Below are 18,329 nucleotides of genomic sequence, written 5' to 3' on the forward strand. Positions count from 1 at the left end.
GCCATGATCTTTCTTGGGAAAACCACATTTCCAAGCTGGCCTCCAAAGCCAGTCGCCGACTGGACATCCTCCGTCGTGCGAAGTCCTTCCTAGGCACACCTGATCTCCTCACCACATACAAGGCTTTCATCCGCAGCTCAATGGAATACTGTTCTCCCCTATGGGCTGGTACTCCTGCCTCACACCTGGCTCGGCTTCACGCTGTTGAATCCAAAGCTTTCAGAATTATTGGAATCTCCCGCGATGAAGCTATCTCTGAGGGCCTTTCACTCACTCACCGCAGGCAGGTAGGTGGTCTTTCTGTCTTCTACCGACTCCTCTCCGGCCTTGCTCCCCCAGCTCTCTCTGTGCTCTGTCCCCCAAATATTCCTACAGGTCGCACAAGATCTGCCAGCCACCCTCTGATGGTTAAACTGCCGAAATCTCGGCTCTCTGCTCACCTTCACTCTTTCATTCCTCTTTTCTCCCGCCTCTGGAACAAACTCCCACACTCCCTTCAATCCCACTCCTCCCTCCAGGTCTTTAAAACAGCTGCTCACCACCATCTCTTATCTTCCCCCATCCAAAACCTTGATCTTTTCTACCCCCACTAATTCACCCCAGATCCACCTTGTTTGAAATTCCAACTTCTTTCCTGGAAGTCCTGGCAGTGTCCATATGTTTTATACCTCTCCCACCCCGCCCCCCCCCCTTCCCATGCCTCCCCCCCAAAGCCCTCTCCCTCCCACAGTTCTCTCCATGTCTCCATGTCTCTCGGTCCCTGCTCTCAAATGTTGTGTTTGTGTCCTTCCCCCTCTCTCCCCATCTTGTCTACCGCTCCCGATGTTATTTGTTTTATGTGTCTGTCTTTCTGTGTGATTAATGTTCGCTCTTTCACGAGCCTCGATCTTGTATACAAAAAAATATATATATATATTTGGCCGATTGCGGAACGAAAGTAACCATGGTAACTGTAATAATTAATAGTATCCACAATGATGCAGAGCCGGGGGTGGGTTTTGACTTAGTCGAATGAAGGTCGTCTACATATTACGTATGCACATTGACAGAAGGTTTGACACTCACCTCTCAGTCCCTTATCCATTCCTTCTTTCTTTCGGTCTCATTCACTCCCCTTTCCTTCCTTCCTATTTGTAAGCAATGAATCGCTCCTACTTTGGATTCCACAAATACTTTCTTTATAGAACAACAATAATATTTGCTCGCTCTCTTAGGAGACATTTATTTATTACGTAAGCATGTAATGGGGGTGTCGGCTATATTGAGAAGAGAATCTGGAGGTTTGGGGGGAGAAAGGGGTTTTTTAATTATTTTTTTTTAGAAAGGTCTAGGCTCATGGAAGAGCTAAGACACACAACAGATCAGGACACAACATAAAGGGGACAGCAAGAGACATGGGAAACGGTAATAGGAGGGAGAAGGTAGTCGGAGACAGACAAACGAGCGATGCAGGTAACGATGAGGGGTAGGGGAGAACGCAAATGGTGGACAAGATGGATACAGAAGCAAAATTTTGGGAGGGATGGTGGTGGTTTAACAGGTGTGAAAAAGGTCATCGCTTTGGATGGGGGATGACCTGAGATGCTGTCTTGAAGACCGGGAGAGAATAATTGGATCGAAGAGAGTGTGGAAGGCGATTCCACAGGTGAGGAAAGAGAGGAATAAATGAGTGGAGGTGAGCAGTGGTTCTGGGTTTCGGCAGTTTTACTATGAGAGGGTTGCTGGTGGACCACGTGCATCCTGCAGATACCTGAGGGAGGTAGAGCACAGAGAGGGCAGAGGGTGCAAAACCAGAAATGAGGTGGAAGAAGACAGACCAGCAACCTGTCGGCGATGGCGAAGTCATCGGCCCATCGACTCGGCTTCATCACGAGAGATTCCAATGATCTTGAAAGCCTTGGTTTCCATGGCATCAAGCTGAACAGGATGTGAGGCAGGGAGCCGGCCCAGAGGGGAGAGCCGTACTCCATCAAGCTGCGAAGGAAAGCCTTGTAGGTATATATAGAGGCTCAGGTGTGCCAAGGAAGGACTTTGCATGATGGACGATACACAGTCGACGTCTGGGTGTGGAGAAGAGATTTGATGAGATATGGAGAGAGAGAGCTGGACATGATAGGGGATTTAAAAGGAGGTTGTAGGGGAGTGTGAGAGAAGTAGGGGGTACGGAAGGAGGTGTGCGGTATGAAAACAGGTGTGGGGGTTGCAAAATATAGCAGTATGAGTAAGTGGAGGGGGAAAGGGGATGTCGGGAGCATATTCTATGTCTAGGGGGAAGGGGTTTCCACCATACTTACTCCTTACTTATAAAATAAATACATGACTCCTTACTCAATATTTTTTAGAATTTAAATGACTCCTGACATCATTCAACCCATAGGAGATATTTGCAATAATCAACCTCTTTCTACTTGAGATATCCTTTCTGAGCTTGTACAGCAATGATCAGAGGATGTGCAGTGTTTCCACCCTCATACCTAAATATATCATCTGAGGACATGACTGTGGGCTTCAGGCAGGTATGCATGCTTGATGGAGCTAGATATTGAAGCTCCTTCTGGTTTGACCTTCACTCTATGGGATCAGAACAAGTTAGAACAAATTGAGGCAATATCCAACAATGTGAAAGAACGTAATTTCTGTATGTCTGTTTCTCATGGAATCGAAAACGGCTTGGCCGACCTCCAACGTATTCTGCGTTCCTTCTTGGGGTCTCAATGTCAGGTCATGGGTACTGTTACATGCTCCTCCCCAAACCCCGGTCACGGTGTACCTCCGAGCCCCGAGAGGAGTCACGGCAGAAAGATGTGTTATACTGTGTGTCAAAGATCAATGGTGAAACCACACCAATTGTTACCAACAAACAAGTATTGTATTAAGGTCACACAAGAATAACAGCGCAAAAACAATAGTAATCAATTGTACCACCAATATATCATTCCCATGATGGTACCTTCAGTTTCGTACAATATAACTCACTGTGCTCCAAGTGAGCGAAAATAACATTCCCAATGTCTCTATCCCAGCTTCAAACCAAAGTTGGTTCCGGCTTCAAGCCAAAGTCGATCCACTCCAGTGATCGTCAGAACGATGTTGTATCGAGACCAGAATCCCGTTCGGTTGACAGTCACACTGCCAAAGATGGGCAAAGGTACCCTCAAGAGGCGACTGGGAAAACACACCTTCGGGTATGGACGTTCAATGGCTCACAAACGGCGAACCACAAATTAACGGCTCACAAACGGCGAACCACAAATTAACCTTCGGGTATGGACGTTCAACGGCTCACAGACGGTGAACCACAAATTCCCACTCAAAATCCACGTTACACACACACACCAGATTAACGTCTGGATGGTTGTGAAAATGGTTGAAGCGAGGTGAAGAACCTGGAGCGATGCGAAATCAGGTGCGAGACAAAATGGCCAATGGTCCGTTCTCGAGACGTAACGGCAGTCCAATGATTCTCTTCGGAATAAACCGCAAAACCTGTCACGCAGGTTTATCTGTCACAGCGATAACAACTCTGTCGCAGGAATCCCTTTCCCAGGAAACCCCAAAGTTCGCTAGTGACCCTCGTTCGCCAGTGTTTGCTCCAGACCCCCAAGCAACTCGGCTCCTTCTCCGACCTCACTTGCTCCGCCTCTTCCTCCTCTTTTTCTTCCTCTCGTCGTCCGGTTCCCGATCCGGTTTCCGGTTTCTTTTAAAACACTAACTATTTTTACCTTTTGAAAACAGCTAACTCCAATTCACTTAAACGATAACAATAATAGTACATGCAACCAAAAATGTTTACAGTGAATGAGAACCACAACAACCACAACCAACCAACACAACAACCACAACAACCACAACAATCACCACCATCTCTTATCTTCCCCCATCCAAAACCTTGATCTTTTCTACCCCCGCTAATTTCACCCCAAATCCACTTTTTTGAGATACCAACTTCTGTCCTGGAAGTCCTTGGTGTCCTTGTGTTTTATACTTCTCCCACCCCACCCCCCCCCCCCCTTCCCACGCCTCCTCCCCCCAAGCACTCTCTGTCCCACACATCTCCCTGCTCTCAAATGTTATGTTTGTGTGCTCCCCCTTTCTGGGAGTGCAGGGAGACAACTTGTGATTTTCACCTGAACACGCAGAATAGTGCAAGTGCTCTAACCACTGACCCCTGCCGGATGGAGGGAATATGGGTGGGTGGGAGAATGATGCCAATTCTGAAAACAAAATTTCTCGCTCCAAGTGGGAGGGGTTATTGACTAGTACAAGGAAACATGAGGAGATTTGTACACAGGAGGGTCCATTTTGTCCATCGTGCCTGCTGCGCTATCCATGCTCCGGCCTTTACTTCCCTTCCACCTACTGCAAGTAGACTGCATGTGATATGGCTAGCACTAAGCGGGCGGCTTAGCCGTATCATATTCCATGCATCATAACATTAACAGTTAATCCATACATGGTCAGTCGACCAATCATTACCTCCACCACCAAAGGTGGGCAGAGGTTATGTTTTCACCCCTGTCTGTCTGTCTGTCTGTCTGTCTGTGAGCAGAATATCTCAAAAAGTTATGGACGGATTCAGAAGAAATTTGGTGGACAGGTTGGGTGTGTGACAAGGACGAAATTATTAGATTTTCGTGAGGAGCCGGATCCGGATCCAGCTATGAGAAATTTTAAAGTGATTCTTCACCATTGAGAGATGGGGGCAAAAACGATATTTAGAATGATGGTTCAAAAAGTTGTGGACAATTATGACAAAAACTAGGTAGATGAGTTGGGTAGATAACAAGAGCAAGCCGATTCGATTTTGGTTCAGATCTGGATGCAGATCCGGCCTATCGGTGGGATACAAAATGTTCACTGTTCAGCCTCCACAGGTAGTTCCGTTCTACCGAGTGCGGTTCGAGGTTCAAAGCACACCCTGGATCCTTAACATTCCAAACAAATACAGATCGGATAAAAGGATTTACATTCTAATGAAAGGGATGGCATGCTCCGTCAACACACTTCTAGCTCGTCACCAGAACGGCAGTATTTCGTCAAATATCTCAGAGGTTGTGAATTTATCTTCCAGTTGTCTAGTCTGGCTAGGTTTTCTGACCCAACTATAAACTGTCATACTGTGTGATTTGCACGGTGTGAAGGCAGGGATTTACACCAATGAGTGCACCATACTTTTTCAATAGGGAGGATGTTAAGGGTGGCTGTTCCATCTTTTAGCATTTGCTGGTTGGTATCAAACATCTCGTGGTGCATTTCAAACGAGAGCAAACGCGATATACTATAAGAAAAGTATATCGCGAATATTTCATTAAAACAGAATAACATTTACCCACACACACACAAGATGGCGGCGGCCAGGAAGGCAGAATGACCTGCCGATCGTGTTTCCTCCCTCTCGCCTGGGATGGAGAGAATCAGGAGCTTTGTCGAATAAATCAGTTTCGAAGACAGTAAAGACTGACCTGAGAACGGCAGTTTTGATGGGACAAGATAGTGAGCGGTGTCTCGTCATTCAACGTGTGTTTGGGTGACCTGGCTCTGGAGCTTGGTGGGACTCGTGGGCTCCCTGCTGCTGGGTGGGAAGGCCCAGGCTTTGATGGACCTCCTCCTGTAGAGCTCCATCCGTTGAGGATGTGAGAGAGCGAGGTAAGATTGAGGATTCGTGTCATGTGCGGTGGCTTTCGGAGTGCTTTGATGGGGTGGAGGGCCATACACGTGGCGCCTAAGGTCACATAGATCATCTGGGATGCGGCCTGGCCTGGTAGCTTGCTGGGTTTCTCCGACTTCGTCATGCTGGGAGTGAGGGATTTGGCGTCTCCCTTTTAAGCCATGTTATGTCTGCAGGAAACTGAGATCTGTGAGATCCAGTGACATACCGAATACAACAACTTTGTGAGTGGGTTTGGTGGGGGGAGGGGGAGGCACCTGATGGATTAAGCCGGCTCTGACCCGTCGAGGAGGACATTCACACGCGCACAAGTGCAGGGGGGCCTTCAATTTGGCAAACATGAGTGGAAGGTGGGGGCTGAGATTTGGTGGACCCGAATGGAAGGGGGGCCTTCAATTTGGTGGACCCGAATGGAAGGGGGGCCTTCGATTTGGCGGTCCCGAGTGGAAGTGGGGCCTTCGATTTGGCAGACCCGAGTGGAAATGGGGCTTGAGATTTGGCGGACCCGAGTGGAAGTGGGGCTTGAGATTTGGCGGACCTGAGTGGAAGTGGGGCTTGAGATTTGGCAGACCCGAGTGGAAGGAGGGCCTGAGAAAAATGAGGATCGGTGGTGATGACGCACGCATGCACCCGTACACACACGTGCATGGTCGTGATTTGCATGTACTGTACTTATATATGCATAATTATGGTCCGATCAACCTTCTACAACCAACATTTGGAGATAACAACCAACGACACACACAGGACTCCATGTAAACAACCCCCACCCCTCTCTAAAGTCCTGAATTTTCCCCTTATTGTGATGAAGTAATTATTGCACATCTGGGTCATGTTGACTGCAAGGCACCTGCTTTCATTATCGAGAGGGGCTTAACTGCCTGCACTGCAGCTGGAAACCTTGTGAAATATTTCAGGCCGAAAATTTTGCCATGACAGGATACAGACTGCGACGCTACAGTGCGTACAGAGTGATACCGAACCATTGAAGCTATGGAAATGTTTTGTTGATTCCATATTTACTTTCCAGAAGCAGTGGAGTGTCACACAAACACACTTCAGCAGCTTTCAATTGCAAACAACATCAAGTATTGTGTCACATCTAAGGATTATAGGTTAGGTTTTTACGATAAGGGTGTTCAAATGGTCTCACTCAGTAAATGAGCATGGCCCTGCGACGCCACTTTTGTAAACTGCCCAACATCACTCAATAGGTTATTGGCTAAGAAGAATCTTTTTTGACTATGCAGAGAGTTTTGGTGAAGCTGCTATCGGGTTTTCTGAGCCCTACGACCTGCAGTTCTGCTTATTAATAAAACCGCTCGATGTAAAGTTCACCTCATCTTTCTTCCAGAGCCGGTTGACAATACGCTCATTGTTCTTAATAAAATAAAACAAGTGACAAAATCTTAATTTCTCTTCTTTGTCTCCTGCCTGCCTGAAAATGCCTGGGGAAAGAAGCTATTATGGTTGCAACTCAAGCTCCTCAATGAGTATTCTTCTTACAGATTCCCTGATCGTGTGAAGTGAGGATGGATGAGCGTCAGTATACATAACTACCAGAAGTCCTCATCAGTGCTATATGAACACATTCTTAATTGCCTGTGATGTACTTTCGGCCAGGAAAGATAGCCCAGAGGTACTCTGAGCTTATACCATCCTGGGGTTGAATCTCGATTCAGCCATAGACTGTCACCTTGGTGTTTTGCATGCAGAGAGAGGCATCAATGTCTGTGCCGGCGATCGGATGGACATGAAACCGAATGCCAAGTCTGCTGGCATCAGTTGGTGGATTTTAAAGATCCCAGGGTGTCCTTCCTAAAGAGTCGGTGATTTATCATCAGCATCCTGTTATTAATCATGAACAAATTCCAAGTTCCTGCCTGAACTGTGGATAGAAAGTGCTCCGGTCTTCTTTGAGGTCCCTTGACAACAGCTATCTCAAATGTGGTTCCTGTCTGGGCAGCAGCCTCTGCAGTTTTAAACAAATTGAACAGTAGTTCGCATATTACATGTGAACAGCCTTCTCCACATATGAAGGGCAACAGAGAGAGAGAGAGAGTAAGAGAGACTGTATTTTTTTTCATTCATGTGGGATTTATGTTTGAATACTGCCTGAGCTTAAACAATTGAGCCGGTTGTAAATCAGAACTTTCTCTGCTAGTCCAAGAGTCAACGCATTCACGATCTTTAAGAAATGACTGACATCTGATTGACGCATTACCATCACTAGCAACGGTACCCGCCCTATGGGCGGGGCTTCAATTGGGAAGCCCAAATGAAAAGGCAAAATATCAGAAATTGAAGGCTTTTTTTATTTTAAACGATTCATATAAACATCCGTTGAATCATATCATGCACAAATCATCAAAATCTAAATAGTACATGGCGCACATTTTGAAAAAAGTTTGAATTCTGCAAAACGGAATCGGCTGCGACACGTCTTTCTCAGTCGCACGTTTATGTGTGAAGAGTGTGCACCGAATCTGTAACACGGAAGCGGCCGCTACACCTGTTTCTCAGTCGCTTTGCACACGCTGCCATGTTACTTCAGAGCCGCACGTTTATAGAGGAAGAGTTCGTCAGGAGTCGATCTACTCTCTCCTGGTACGTAAAATACACAGTATTTGTAGAATTTCAACAACAGCCACATCACTGTTTATATCGGTAAATATTATTCCATCGTGTTGGGAAAAATTGGAAAAATTGGAAAAATTTGAAAAACAATTTAGCCTATTTTATTCCCAGGGGTCCCAGGAATACCCACCCAAAATATCGTTGCGATCGGTTGAGCCGTTTTTGCGGTACCTTCGAACGGACGGGCGGACATTTGGTGAATTATAGTAAGATACTATTAAAACATTTACATATAACGTCAACCTTTCTGTGTTCCCCTACGTATAACGTAATGGAACCAGAGCCACACTTTTACGTATCCAAACTCCATTCATGCATATATATATATATATATATATAGATATACAATGCATCCACAAGCAGAGGAAGCAACAAAATGTAATTAAATCAGGATATAATCACAATGACGTTTGAAGCGAGGCTCAAGCCAAAATCAAAAGAATGAAGAATTCGTCTTAATGCTGGTGAAGCCTCGTGTCGTTCTGCACCGGCGGGCAGGTAGAACAATGGATGATATGAACAGGTCGTTGATTGTGGTATACCGACGGAGTTTGAAGCAAGAAGGTTGCGTTTCAGGTGTTCACCTTTCATCAGATCAATATAATTTCGAATTAACGCCCGAAGATGAACGGTTTTAATGGCTGAAATGTCAGCCTCTCCTTGCTTCCCATGGCATACCTCAATCAACGACCTGTTCATTTCATCCAAAGTCGAAAGTATATCGGAAGTCATGTAGGTCACGTTTTCACTGTTTGGGCATGAAGCAGCGGCACACAGTGCCAAATCATCTGGTGATCATCCTTTAAGCTCTCATGATAGCCCTGACCCAAGTGGCATGATACAACAACAACAACATGCATTTTAAAGGCCATTTTCCCTGCTAGAGCGGGGGTTAGCCTTGCGGTCCCCATGACAATCTTCTCCATTTTGCCCTATTTTCTGCATCTCTCCTTCTTAACCCCCTTGCCCGCATTTCTTCTTCCACCATCTTCAGCCAAGTCTTTCTCGGTCTTCCCCGTCCTCTGCTTCCTTCTACATTCATTTCCATCACTCTTCTCAACCAATCACTTTCATCCTTCCTCAACACATGACCAAACCATCTCAACCTGTTCCTCTTCACAGCATCAATCACAGGCTCTATTCCCATCATCTTTCGCAATTCATCATTTGTCTTTAATGATGATGGTGATTTGATATTTATCATCTGATGCTGATGATAAAACGAGGCATGATGAGAATACAAAATCGAATGCACTCGTTTTTCTAAGTGCCTTGTAAAAGTATTTTTGTAGTTGAATAAAGTAGCGGGTTTCATCAAAATTATTTCTGGTATATGCTTCATGCAATTAGCCCAGCTAACGTGAAATGCAGCTGTGTTACGAGTCGACAGATCGTGCTGAAAGGTACTTCACACCTCATTGAAATCAAATGTTCTTCCGCCTCAGTTTGCACCAGTTCTGTCTTTTGTTTTTGAAAAACTTGCATCCATTTTTAAACACAAAATTCACCTTGTTTTTGGTATCTGCTTAATTCTGAGCTCTGGGTTGATAAGATAGCCTGGAGGTATGCACACTCGCCTCTGAGCTCTCTGGCCCTGGTTGGAATCTACGCCCGGCTACACTACTACCCGAGTGTTTCAATGTGTGTGCCGTCCCTCGGATGCACTGCGCCCTATCTGCTAGCACTCGTTTATGGACGTTAAAGATCCCCAGTGTCCTTTGGGAAGAGTGTTCGAGTTATCACACGCACAGGCCCTCTGAACAAAATTACAAATTCCTGTCTCGACTGCTGGTAGCTACAGGACTGATCATCTTGGAGGCTCGATGGTCCCAGGTGGCCCTCCTTGCTATCTTTCGAGAGAGGTTGCTGTCTGGGAAGCAGCTTCTACACTAGAAACATATTCACCAGGTAGTTTGCATGTATCATGTCAACAGCCATCCTCAACTCCGACCCGGTGACCAAATCAATTCTGAGCAAAATGTTTACAGATTTGATTCTCAATCAATGTCTATCTCACCAAAGTGGCCATCTTCGTACATAGCAATATGGTGCACGCTGTCATTTAGAATGGATATTAACTGCAATAATATTATTAAACATTGTTACAAATAATTTCGGACGGTTAGCACGATTGAAGCAGTCGTATACATCACCATTATTAAATAAAAAAACAAAACAAAATAAAAAAACACCTTCATAGGCCATTTTTCCCCACAGAGCGGGGGTTGTCCTTTTTCAGGCACCTTGGTCCCCTTTTTGAAGCAATGTTTTACCGCCGGATGCTCTTCCTGCCGCCAACCCTGTTGGTCACCGCTTACAACACACAGGGAATTACCAGTGAACTGGTACTCAATTTGCCGACCTCAGAAGGACGACAGGCTGAGTCAACCCCCCTGGCATTAATTCAGCAATCACCAGGATTCGAACCCAGGATCCTAGGATCCCAAGCCAGCACCCTAACCGCGAAGCCAACACCAGGCTATATACATATATATACATCACCATTATACACCACCTTATTTAACATGTCCAAGTACTGCTAAATGGAAGGGGTTTGGAAGTGATAAGAAGGCAATTTGTGTTCTGCAGTGTTCAGGTATATAATTCAATTTAAATAAAATAAGGATTGTATTGGTCGTATAAATAAATTAAATCCAGAATTTACCACCATTGACGCAGTGTCTATTACATCACCCTATCTAACACGTTATGCATTAGTTATCCGTGCATGTTGTTTGTGTCCTTTATGACATCCTTAAGAACAGTGAGTTTCCTGTTTGGAATGCAGGAAACAATGATGTTCAATTTTTTTTGGCTGTCAGGCAGGCATACAGACGAAAAAAACTATCTCGCTCCGCTCTACGCGTGTGGATCGGGATGAATTCAAAGCCAAAGTACATTAGACGGCAGATTTGTTTTCCGATTCGTGTTCTATATATAACATTAAATTTAAATAAGTTATTCTTCAATCATAAATTGAAGACAGACGGACGGACATGAACCAAATTCCTATATACAGGTAATGTCCAGCAAGACCTGGACATGATGTGAATAACCTGAGAGCTTTGTCTCCAAATGCATTTCCCAGAGGATCTGAATGAATTATTACCCTCGCCAGAGGAGAGGGTATTGCATTTGAGTCCGTTTGTTTGTCTGTTTGTTACTGGCCGGAATAGATTCCGGCAAGTATGTTGGTTGGTTGGTTTGTTACCTGCCGGAAAAGATTCCGGCAAGTATGTTGATCTGTTCGTTTGTTTGTCTGTTTGTCTGTCTGTCTGTCTGTTTGTGCGCAATAATACGTCTACAACGTTGCACATAGAATCACCATACTTTACACACATATTTGCCTTGCCCTGGAATAGACTGTGCTCAACTTTTAACTCTCTCGGCCCAAGGCCTCCATTATGATGTCATAATTTGATAATTCGACAAGTACAAAACTTCATCCAATCAAGATGCAATTTCTTGAGCGCCATGTTGGCACAAACTGGTGAAGAAAAAAAAATAATGATGACGTCATTGTGGTTCGGCCGCCATCTTGGAAAAACCGAAAAAGTTTGCACCTCTATATCTCTGAAAGTGCTGAATAGAAAAAAATTGAGACATGGCTCATTGTAAAGAACTCTCCATGGGGAATAAAATATGTTAATGATGATGGCATAGATGCCTCCATTATGATGTCATAATTCGACAAGTACAAAACTTCAATCGATCAAGATGAAATTTCTTGAGCATAATAAAAAAAAAACACCTTTAGAGGCCATTTTTCCCCGCAAGCGGGGGTTGGCCTTTTTCGGGAACTGTGGTTGCTTGTTGTTTTTCGGTCCCCTTTTTGAAGCAATGTTTTACGGCCGGATGCCCTTCCTGACGCCAACCCTTTTTGCCGCCTTTAACGACAAGCAGGGAATTACCAGTGAACTGGTACTCAATTTGCCGACCTCGGAAGGTCGGACGACAGGCTGAGTCAACCCCCCTGGTGATTCAGCCATTCAGCGATTCAGCGATTGACCAGGATTCAAACCCAGGATCCTAGGATCCTAAGCCGGCACCCTAGCCGCTAGCCCAACACCAGGGATTCTTGAGCATAATGTTGGAATAAATTTGTTTAGAAAAAAGATAATGATGACATCATCGGTCACGTGGTTCGGCCGCCATCTTGGAAAAACCGAAAAACTTTGCACCTCTATATCTCCGAAAATGCTGTATAGAAAGAATGGAGACATGGCTCATTGTAAAGAACTCTCCATGGGGAATAAAATATGTTAATGATGATGTCATAGGTTCCTCCATTATGACGTCATAATTCGACAAGTACAAAACTTCATCCGATCAAGATGAAAAATTCTCGAGCATAATCTCGGAATAAATTCGTTTAGAAAACAAATAATGATGACGTCATCGGTCACGTGGTTCGGCCGCCATCTTGGAAAAACCGAAAAACTTTGCACCTCTATATCTCCGAAAATGCTGTATAGAAAGAATGGAGACATGGCTCATTGTAAAGAACTCTCCATGGGGAATAAAATATGTTAATGATGATGTCATAGGTTCCTCCATTATGACGTCATAATTCGACAAGTACAAAACTTCATCCGATCAAGATGAAAAATTCTCGAGCATAATCTCGGAATAAATTAGTTTAGAAAACAAATAATGATGACGTCATCGGTCACGTGGTTCGGCCGCCATATTTGTCTTAACACTAAAGCCTTAAAAACCACAGAAAATACATCCTGGCAAGGGTTTGCAATCTCTGATTGCTCTTTTTCTTGTTTATTTTGCAATACCAAAAGTTAACTGACATCTCCTAGTTGCTATGTGGAATATCAATGTGAAACAAATATGGTATTAATCTCTAAAGAAATAAAATTATTGCAGAAATTTGTTGGTCGATTCACAAATGGAGGAATACTAGAGTTGCCCATGGCAAAAGCTGGTCTATGTCGGCGAACAATTCAAACGATGTCTTATCAACCAGATATTGACAAAGGCGTGTGAACGGTGTGGGGTGCAATGTGCAGCTGACGTTCGAGCATAACTCTTCTTCGGAACAAGAAGGCTTAACGCCAAATCCTCAGCTTCACTTCACTTCCCATGGCGGTTGGCATATCTTTGTCAATCTTCATTTGATAAAAAAACGATTTATTCACAAATGAGAAGGCAAAGTGCTCCCTTCCATGAGTTGACTCTGACATCGGTTAAAACTGATCTGTGACATAAGACACAAGTGCTTGTTGTTGATCGATGTTATCATGCTTGAGTGAACAATGATTTTCCATTCTTCGGTCGGAGTTCATGGCGAACGTATGCTGATGCAAATAGTCTCAGTGGTTCAGTAAATAGGAGAAAATTTAATGAGGGCCCTTTTGACATGACAGTGATCAGCAAAGGATGAAAATGCATATCAAAGCCATTTCCCAACTCCCACAAACCAAGCAAACGTATATCTTTTTTTTGGAAACATTTTATGGTCGGAGCTAAGAAAACATGGGTAATGTGGAAGACGTAGTGCCTTTGGGCTGTGTTTGTTATACGTGACAGATAACATCTTAACCAAATAGCTTCAAAGACCAACGTATCTAAGGTCTTCTTTAAATCCTGCACCGAATACAGTCTAAGGTCCTGATGAAATGTTGCATCAAAGTTAGTCTGAAAGCTCGTCTGTAAATCCTGGACCGACCACCTTGTTTATGATCCTGGACCAAAGCTACAGCAAAAAAGGTCCAATTAAAAAGGCCGAATGAAAGCCACAGTCTCCAATATTCCTTTTTACATTCTGAAGGCTATGTTGTCAAATATCCACATTAAAATTTACACCAAAGACAGGAATAATCAGCAGCTTTCAAATCGCATGTTTTAAACAGCTGACAGGAATAATCTGTCTGTATTAGGTGTCAACAACAAGAGGTTGTAGTGTCAGTTTCCTGTCTGTTTGTATGTGTTTAACGGACTGAAATACCCCAATAAATTCACGAGTGTGATGCGTATCGGGAACGCATTCAATAGGGGAAGGTCATACGGTAAAATTAATCTTGTTTGTAACAGGTGGAAAATATTAGGATCATGAGGTTCTGGACCACATGTGCGCATTATGACATTTCTATAAAGGTATTTTTATTGGTCTGAAGTATATTTAGACCAGGGTAGTTTTAGTCCCCTCATTCAATTTCACAACCAAATGTCCTAATGCAACCCAGCCAAACAGGATGGTGCAAAAGTGTACTTACCTTTGAGCTGTCTGGCATGGGTTTGGTTCTTGGCCAGGCTAGAATTATTGTTCCACAAACAGGACATTGCATCAGAAAAGGTTCCGTCCCTCTGATGGATGCTAACCTTCGTGTCCAATGTGCTTCCATCAATTGGTAGAAGTTAAAGATCCCACAGTATCATTGGGGAGAGGAGGCCAGTTACTAGCACCCTGAACAAATTACAAATTCCTGCCCAAATCAGCTCAAGTTGAATGTCAGGCCTGGCCAACTGATTTGTGAAAGAAAAATCTAGGCCAAACTTCCCCCATAGCCAACCCCACCAGAAGGTGGGATATATTGTGACCATTAAAGAAGTAGTAGTAGTAGTAGTGTCATGCAACCCCATACACATAATGTGAGACTCCTTATTATCTCCGCCACCGAAGATGGACGAAGGTTATGTTTTCACCCCTGTTTTTTGTCTGTTTGTCTGTCTGTGAGCAGAATATCTCAAAAACTTGTGGACGGATTTGGACGAAACTTGGTGGGCAGGTTGGGTGCGTGACAAGGATGATGCAATTCGAAGTCGGTGAAGATCCGGATCCGGATATGAGAATTTCTTTAATTTTCAGGTGTTTCATCATCATTGAGCGATAAGGCCAAAAGCGATACATAGCACGATATCTCAAAAAGTTGTGAACGGATTCAGATGAAACATGGTGGATACGTCGGTGTATGACAAGGAAGAATTGATGAGGTTTTGTTGAAGATTTGAATCCGGATCTGGATCGGATAATCTTTTTAGCGTATTGTCACCATTAAGTGATCCGGCTAAAACCGATATATAGCACGATATATCAAAACGTTATGGATGGATTCGGAGGAAACTTGGTGGGCAGGTTAGGTGTTTGACAAGGACGAATCAATTCGATTTTGGTGAAGATCTGAATACCGATCCGGCCAAGATAAGTTTTTAAATTTATTAAGTGATTTTTCACCATCGAGTGATAAGGCCAAAAACGATATATAGCATAATATTTCAAAAAGTTGTGGACGACTTATGACAAAACATGGTGGACGAGTTGGGTAGGCCACAATAAAAAGCCGATTAGATTTTGGTTCAGGTCCAAATCCAGATCTGGCCTATCAGTGGTATAGAAAACCTAAACTGTTCAGCCTAGCGGACGTATGCTCTCTTCCGTTTGCCATTGTAGTTTCAGTCTGCGATCGAGTAAATATTTCAGAATGACACTACCGTTGGAATGAATGAATCAAAATGTAGTTGTTTGGGTGCGTTTCGAGATTTTAAGCCACCACAACAATTCTATATAGATAAAGAAAGATCCTCTGTCGTAAGAGTTATCAACCCGACACTTGAGCTAAATAAAATAATAAAATGGAATTTAGCTTAACAGACTCTCCTGTAAGACAAATCATGGATTCTCTAACATCCACTTGATTCCATATGGGACAGCTGACTTAACGCAATCTCAAAAGGATGTTGCTTGTATCCCACGACGCAAACCGCCCTGCTGGCACTATTGCAACAGACAGCAGTTTTATTCAAATCCAATTGCAGTGATTATGAAACACAGAATAGATGACTGAGCAGTCTGAGCAATATTATTAAGATGTGTTACTGTTTTAGAGCAGTCAGAACAATGTTAACCTGACTGCTCAACAGTAATATATGTCCAAAGGTTCAATGTTCAGTTGTACACCCTGCTTGAATATTGTCTGCAAAGGCGTTCCAACTCACTGGTTGCAGAACTGTCCCATAAAAATCCACTCTTCCCTCGAGGGCTTCAAGATGGCTGGTTGTTCACGTCCTCCTCGGATCTTCCCCTCATCCGTACTCATGATATTTTCCACCCTCATTAATCCTCTCCTGGCCCACCATTCTTTTCGTTTTGGTTCCATTGTTGTTTCATCTGCCGTTTTCCCTTCCTCTTCTTTCAGCCCACCTTGTTACTGTGTGAGAGATTGTACATCCAGCTCGTGCACTCCCTCTTATTCCCCATATCGTCCTTTCACTCCCTTTGCTCTCATTCCTCCCGTCATCCATTCTTCCTCGAAGAGTCCCTCTGTTGTGTCTCTGCACCTCAATTTTGGTGTGTTTCTTCCATTTCTACTGTGCTCTTTCTATTCTGTTTTGTGTTCTAGCTCTTCCACGAGCCTCGACTTTGTATGCAAAAAAGTTGCTGTTATGTTTATTGAGTTTTTAGGTTATAAATTTGAAAGGGCTTGCAAAGAAAACCTTGATGTCCCTCCTGCTGTTGCATCGTCATCATCTTTCAAGTGCACACCAATTCTTGTGTTTGTTTATTTATTTGTTTACTTCATATGCTATCCACGTGTGATGATTCTTCTGAATTCAATCCTTCCACACTTGGTATCCAGTTCCAAACAGTCCAAGTGTAAATAACCAAATGAAGGCAGGATTCCATGTGAGAGGACGAGAGAGGGAGGGAGAAGGCATGACATGATGGAGAGAGGTGGTTGTATACAGTGACAAAAATAGACAGGCTTCGGAGAGGCAGCAGCAAGGTGTGAGAAGGGCAAGCAGCAAATAGATCCACATTAGCGGAAGGACTAGACTTCATGCTGTACCGCTTGCCTGACTTGCCACCTGTCCTTGTGACTATAATTGCGTGAACATTCTGAATGTCGAACTGTAGCATTCTGCCACAGGGTGCCTATCTTAGGAAGACAAAAAAGGCATAGATAGCTCAGCCTTCATCATCACGTACAGAACAAACATCGTGCACCTGCAGTGTTATCTGTCTATCGGGAGCTCTTGAGAAAGGTTAGTTTCATATGTAACCAGGTTGCAAAACAGATTTATTCCAGTTTATAAACTACAGTGAGGGCTGTGCTACTCTACACAGTAAGGTAGGGCAACCTGTGCCTGTCATGAAAGGTGTGGAGAGATCCCCAAACCCCTAACCCCTAACCCCTTCACCCCTTAAAACCTCCTCAGTCATGGTTATATGCTCTATACCCTGAATGTCAACACCGGAAGGCTCTCTGGCTTTAACTGGAACAAACGAAAACTGAATATTTAAATCATAAAGCAGGATTGTCTGTCTGTCCGTTCCCAAAATACTTCGTCAGTTTTGGAGCTAGCCCCACCAAACGTGCTGTGGAACCTTTTGGGGTCCCAATGGGTGTCCTAAGGTGGGTGGGAGGTTTCATAAATTTTTCAATACAATTATGATTTTGTGTTTCCACCAAAATGAAGCTGTTCTCTCCGCATGTAAACACATTCACGGGTTCGGCATTAGCAGTTTAGCCATTCACCGCATGTGGAAACATTTGCTGGTTTGATAGTTTCTAAATATAATTATGATTTTGAGTTTCCACTTACTCAAAACTTCTCTCAGCATGTAAAAAGCATTCAGGGGTTCGGCATTTGCATTTTCGCCATTTATTGCATGTGGAAACTTTCACTGGTTCGGTAATATCTCAAAATATAATTTCTCAAAACGTTTTTTTTTGAGATTTTGAGCGTCCACCCATACATAACACAGGTACCTCACTAGTGTATGTATATATACAGGGTGATTCAAAAGTAGCGCTCGATTTCTGTTTATATATATATATATATATTTCTGTCAGTTGATTGTTTGTTTGCCATTTGTATTACAGTGTACAAGAAGGTAGAAATAAATGAATGACATGTTTATCTAACCATTTATTCGGGGGAAAATTATTACGGAAGTGTACCAAGCTGTTTTACTTGCAATTTTCAAAGTGCCCTCCCTCGTGATCGATGCACAATTGCAGCTGAGCCGGCACAGAGTTTCTCGACAACCAATCGTATGTTTCTTCCCTGG

At 43.8% G+C, this 18,329-nt stretch overlaps 1 protein-coding gene across 10 annotated transcripts in view; it reads left to right on the forward strand.

The window, feature by feature from the left end:
* Positions 1 to 18,329, forward strand: part of LOC137421854 (protein tyrosine phosphatase type IVA 1) — a 157,868-nt gene that overhangs the window by 92,793 nt on the left and 46,746 nt on the right. For 2 of the 10 annotated variants that reach the window (XM_078773216.1, XM_078773209.1), the window contains exon 1: positions 17,073 to 17,299. The exons of 6 other annotated variants lie outside the window; for them this stretch is intronic. The gene's annotated coding sequence lies outside the window, so the exon portion shown is untranslated. Of the gene's footprint in view, positions 1 to 4,263; positions 4,362 to 17,072; positions 17,300 to 18,329 lie in introns of those variants that run through there. 2 more of the 10 variants (XM_078773215.1, XM_078773208.1) reach the window with 2 other exon arrangements.

The sequence above is a fragment of the Myxine glutinosa genome, chromosome 2 (assembly GCF_964187855.1).
Source record: "Myxine glutinosa chromosome 2, kmMyxGlut1.1, whole genome shotgun sequence".
In the NCBI taxonomy this organism is placed as follows: Eukaryota; Metazoa; Chordata; class Myxini; order Myxiniformes; family Myxinidae; genus Myxine; species Myxine glutinosa.